This window comes from Phalaenopsis equestris, unplaced genomic scaffold (assembly GCF_001263595.1).
Source record: "Phalaenopsis equestris unplaced genomic scaffold, ASM126359v1 Scaffold213817, whole genome shotgun sequence".
In the NCBI taxonomy this organism is placed as follows: domain Eukaryota; kingdom Viridiplantae; phylum Streptophyta; class Magnoliopsida; order Asparagales; family Orchidaceae; genus Phalaenopsis; species Phalaenopsis equestris.
This window is the reverse complement of record NW_018232639.1, coordinates 35,716-42,003: the sequence shown is the minus strand read 5'-3', so window position 1 is coordinate 42,003 and position 6,288 is coordinate 35,716.

The window sequence follows — 6,288 nt, the reverse complement described above, 5'->3', positions numbered from 1 at the left end:
TATATATATATTAAATTAAATCAATATCATCTTCCCATGTTGACGACTGACAATGACATTCATTCATCATCCCTGATAGACTCAACCCGAGAACTGTCTAACTTTTAAACCTAAATCTCGCTCAATTTTTAACCAAATAGCATGGGGGTTTTTCCTATAGCTTCATCTAGGTGAGAAAAATCTTTCTGTATGGTTACACATGTATTAAATACATGTTTGCTTCATAAAGTTCCAAACCAAGGGCAAACTTAGGGATTCTGATCAATACCTTTGTCCGAGAGGTGTAGCCTCAGTTGGAATGGTTTCTGAGCTTCGCCTTGAGTGCACAAATGTCCTCTAAGTGGTTATTTTTCTTGGTATTAGGCCTTTGTATGACTTCGATTGAAGGGTGGATCGGGTTTGGTTTAGGAATATGCTAGGGTGCTCAGGAGAGAGGGGTTTTAATATAAGATTCTTATATATATATATATATATATATATATCTGTCATGCCTGGAGTTTACCTTCTTATAGCAGTATCTACTTTTTGACTTTCTGGCTTAATATTTTAATGCTCCAACACCTTGCAGGTTTTAACTTTTTAAACAGGTATTACTCACAGGATTTATGCTGCAGATGCCTTGCATTGTTGATGCTCTTTCAAGGCCGTTACTTTGCTCCTTTAGTTTTCTCGGTTTGGGATTCAGAAGCTTTGCAAGAATTTTTGGCCTTACATTTCTCACACCTCAGTTTTGCATTGTTGTTACATGCTTACTTTGGGTGTTGGGATACATGTATTTATGGGAGTGACCCCCATTTTATGCTTTTTTACACTTTTTTGTGTGTGTTTGTAATGTGGATGGAGGAACACTTATGATATAATGTATTTCTCCTTATTTTTAGTAGGTATCCTCCTTTCCTCCCCAATTGTATATATATATATATTAAATTAAATCAATATCATCTTCCTATGTTGACAACCGACAACGACATCCGTTCATTATCCCCAATAGACTTGACGCGAGAGCTGTCCAACTTTTAAACCTAAATCTCGCTCAATTTTCAACCAAATAGCATGGGGTTTATTTCTATAGCTTCATCTAGGTGAGACAAATCTTTTTATATGGTTACACACATATGAAATACATGTTTTTCTTCATAAAATTCCAAACCAAGGGTAAACTTAGGGATTCTGACCAATACCTTTGTCCAAGAGGTGTAGCCTGAGTTGGATTGGTTTTTGAGCTTTGCCTTGAGTGCACAAATGTCCTCAAAGTGGTTATTTTTCCTGGTATTATGCCTTTGTATGCTTCAATTGAAGGCTGGATTGAGTTTAGTTTAGAAATATGATAGGGTGCTCAGGAGAGAGGGATTTTGATTAGGGAAGTCTCCTCGAGCTCTTGTGAAGCTTTTGGCGCAATCAATTTGGGGTTTTGGTGAACTTGGTGGCATGGCCATGAAAATTCCTGATTTTCAAGCTTAAAAACAAGGTAATGTAGTGGAAATGGGGGCTGGAGAATTGTGGGGATGAACTTCTCAAGGTTGCTAGAGGGTTTGGGAACAATTTGGCAGGGCTTTGCCAAGGTCTCAGCACTCTTCTCCATTTGGTCGTGAGCGAAGCCCGATTTATATAAATGGCCATGGTGGCTAATAGGGCAAGCCAAAGTAGTCAGGATGAAACCTAGGTGGATGGAAGAGAGGCTCCATTACCCAATTAAAATGAGCCAAGTTAAGGAGTCCCAATTTTGGGTTTAAACCATGGAGGGGATCTCGGGCTTAGCATTTTCGGCAACTAGGGTTGCCGGCCAGAGAAGGTTTGGTCACCTCTATACCAGGAGAGGTTAAGGAGGCTGTAAGATTAAGTAAATTTGGTTCAAAGATGATCCATGGCCAAGATCCAAGGGGAAAATGGATCCTCTCTAACCATTTAAGCTCACCTAAACCTTCCTTGGGGTCAAGCCAAGCATTCTATCCACTTTAGTCTTAGGTTAGTGATACACCTAAAATATATAGTATTTATATACCTATTTTTTAGATATTGTGATTTAATGGAAGGTATTTGTGTGTTTTTCTTTCAGCTACAATTAAATGGATGGAAAAAAGGTGAAAAAAGTGAAAAAGAATCTAATTTGGAGCAAAAATGAAAAAGGTGGAACTGTGGCGCCTAAGCGCCCAAGACTGATGCTTAAGTTTCCGGAGACAGAGAAGGTCATGCCTAAGCACCGAAGACCTCGCACTTACGTGCTATGGGTAGTTATGATGAAAAATCAATGAATTTGGGCAAATTTTGAAGGGGTGTTTGAAGCAACTCTTGGTGAAAATGTGAATTACAGTTAATGGGCATGAAAATATATTAAAATGGCTCTTTAAAAGAGTCAACTCTTGGAAGATTCATTGAATGTGGACACATTTTGAAGAGACATCAAGACACCTTTTGAAAAACTATAAAAAAAGACTTGGATTGAATTACCCCCCTCTTGTTGCCCCTCTATCATAGAAGAATTAGGATATTTTTAGAGAGAAGAAAAGGAGAGTTGTAAGAGAAAGTAAGAAAAAGGAAGAGAAGAGATTCAAAGGGACTTCAAGAGTTTGGTGGAGTGGAATTTGAGATAAGTTTTATCTTTGTGACTACATTTGGTTTTAATTTAGAATTCTTTTATTTTGACATGTTTTCTACTTTTAAACTTAATCGTTATTGTATTTTATCTAAGAACTCTAAGTAGTTTTTACCTTTTTTTCTTAAAATGATAATTAATTAGGTGTTGGATGGAAGTCGTGTGAAGTATTGATCTATAATGTTGGAATAAGTTGTGATGATTTAATCCTTGTACTTCATTTACAATCCTATTTAATCCTTGTACTTCATTTACTTCTTGATTTGGCCATTTAAGATGTTAATATTTGTTCTAAGAACATGTAAGATACGTAATAATATTGTCTCAATCAACTAATGGTAGAATGACATGAGATTGCATGGATGAGAATGTAATTCATATGGTTGAGTGCAAATAAATAGGAAAATAAACTTTGAAGGGTGTAGATTTAAAGAACTTTAAAGTGATAGGATAAAGCCCCCAATTTGGTCTATTGTTTTAGATTTTGATACGAGAAGTTAGCCCCCAGGTGGAGGGAGAAGAGGGAACTCTAGAGTGAGAGCTAGTATCATCCATACTTGACCCGTCTTCAGGACTATTCAAACTTTAGATTTGCCAATGTTCCTTATTGCATCTCTAGTAAGGGAAAAGAATAATATTGCTCCTATTTAGAACAATGCAATTTAAATACTTCCACAATGTAATTCATATACTTGTTACTGATTCATGATAAGGAAAAAGATATTTTATTTATATTGTTTTCATCTTATAAAAATCTAGTTAAATTTAGTTTGTTGTTTACTTTATTTTTAATTATCAAAATTTTCAAAAAGAAGTTGTTTATTTTATTTTCAATTATTAAAACTACCAAAAAAGAATCGAATTTTTATTCCTACCATAATACCTATAGTTTGAGTAAGACTCTTTTTCAAAGTAGAATTTGTTGTTAATTTCTTCTTAAGAATTTGCAGTTCTCCCTGTGGGTTCGATATTTTAGGGCTTAATTAAAAAGTCTTATTTTACTTGATAATGATACGTATACTTTTGTATTATCCCAATATTCAAAATATAATAGTTGCACTTTTACTTTCTTGGAATCAAGTTTTTGGTACCGTTGTAAGGAAGAATTATAAAATAAAGATAATCAAGAATTTAATCGCACATACATCGTAATACTATCATACCAGAAAGTGGGATCAAATTTTTGGCACCGTTGCCAGTGAGAAAAAGTTAAATTTAGTAAAAATTTGAGGCAATTTTTAGAAAAACATAATTTATATTTTTAGCAAGCTTAGAATGTCTTAGTTAAACTTTTAGATTTATTTTAGGAATATCTTAGTGTTGTTTTTATATAAGTTCTTGTTCGTGTGATTTTATTTTATTTTATAGTAATGTATGTGTAGTTCAGGTTCTCAAGGACTAGTATCCTACGATTCTGAATTAGAAAAAATAATAGAAAAATCAAAAAAATAAAAAATACAGTAAAAGTTCAAAAATTTCAAGAAATGGCAAACCAAATAATTAAAATGCTTAAATTCATCAAGAATTTAGATCTTTAAGAGATTATGCAAACCCTACAGTTGATGAACTTAATTATAGTATTTAAAATCCAGTTGTAGTGGCTAATTCATTTGATCTTAAGCCTGCTATTATTCAAATGGTATCAAATAATCAGTTTGACGGAGCACCAACTGAAGATCCAAATTTACATCTTACCAAATTTCTAGAAATGTGTGCTACATTTAAATATGATGGTGTTTCATATGATGATATTAGACTTAGACTTTTTTCATTCTCACTGAGGGATAAGGCTAAGATATGGTTAAATTCTTTAGCACTTGGATCTATCCGAACTTGGGGCAATTTAGTGCATAAATTTCTTACTAAATATTTTCAACCATTGATCCCGGCTGTTTATTTGCAACAGTATAAAAATGATGCAATTATATTCTCCACTTATCTTTCCTACTTTACAACATCACCAAAAACTTGATCCTAAAGAAAATAAGAATTATAATTTTTAATATATATATATATATAGGGATACTACGCAAGTATACGTATTGTTATCAAGTAATATTGGACTTTTTTATTAAGCCCCAAATACAAACCCATAGGGATTGTTCACAATATGCACTATTAAGTAACAAACTTCTATTTCAAAAAGACAATTACTTAAACTAAAGATATTATCACAGTAATTAAAGTTCAATTCTAAATTAAAGTTCAATTTTAAATTTGATATTTTGACAAAACAATAACAAATTCTAAAGATAAGAAGCATTAAATATGGATAAGAAGCATTCAATATGAAATATCTTTTTCCTTATCATGAATCAGTAACAAGTATATGAGTTCTGTTGTGGAAGTATACAAATTGTATTGTGCCAAATAGAAGCAATATTATTCTTCACCCTTACTCTTGAAGTTCCTTTGAATCTCTTCTCTTCTACACCTGGAGGCTAACATCGCGTATCAAAACCTAAAATAATAAATCAAGTTGGGGGCTTTAACCTGTCACTTTAAAGTCCTCTAACTCTACACCTTTCAATGATTATTTCCCTATTTATTTGCACTCAATCATATGAATTACATTTCCATCCATACAATCTCATGAGATTCTTTCCAATTGTTGACTGAGACAATACCATCTCGATTCTTACATTTTCTTACAACCAATTTTAACATCTCGATGGGCCAAATCAAGAATTAAATGAAGTACATGGAGTTAAATCATCGCAACTTCTTCCAACGTTAAAGATCAATACTCTCCACAACTTCCATCCAATACTTTATTTACTTATCATGTTAACGAAAAACATATGAAAAAACTACTCAAAATTCATAGAGAAAATAAAACCACACTTTAGTTTAAAATCAGATATCATTGTCAAACTAATAAGAAGTTTCAATTAAAACCAAATGTAGTGACAAAAAGATAAAACTTTTCTCAAATCCTCCACCAAACTCTTGAAGTTTCTTTGAATCTCTTCTCTTCTTACAACACTCTTAACTCTCAAATACTAGAAACTAAAACTAAAACAAAGATAGATATTGAATAGATATTGGCGTCTTACAGTCTCTCTCAGAAATCACAGTAAAGAAAAATCTAAAAGAAACACTTAAAGAGACTAGAAGCAGCTCTTGCGGAGACTAGAAGGAGCCCTTGAGAAGTCACAAGCCTCTCTTTTTTATAGTTCTCCCAAGTTGCCTTGATATCTCTTAAAAATGTGTCCAAATTCGATGTATACTCCAAAAGATGCCTCCTTTCACAAGGCTTTTAACCATATTTTTGTTTCTAGTGGTCATAACCACCCTTTTTAGCCAATGGGTGCCTCAAATGTCCCTTCAAAATTCAAAATGAATTAACCCATCAAGTAATTGTCACTGGTGCCTAAGCGTAGGGCCTCTGGCGCTTAGGTATGGCCTTCTCTATTTCACCGACGCTTAGGCACTAGATTTGCTGCTTAGGTGCCAAATAATTTTGCACCATTTTTTGCATTTTTGCTCCATATTTGATCCTTTTTCACTCCTTTTGCCATTTTTCACCTTTTTAGTTGTACCTGAAGAAAAAACACACAAATAATTTCCATTAAAGCACAATATCTCAAAAATAGATATAAAAATGTGTATAAAAACATTATATATTTTAGGTGTATCAAAATCCCTCAAACTTAAAATGTTACTTGTCCTCAAGTGACACTTCAATCTTTAAA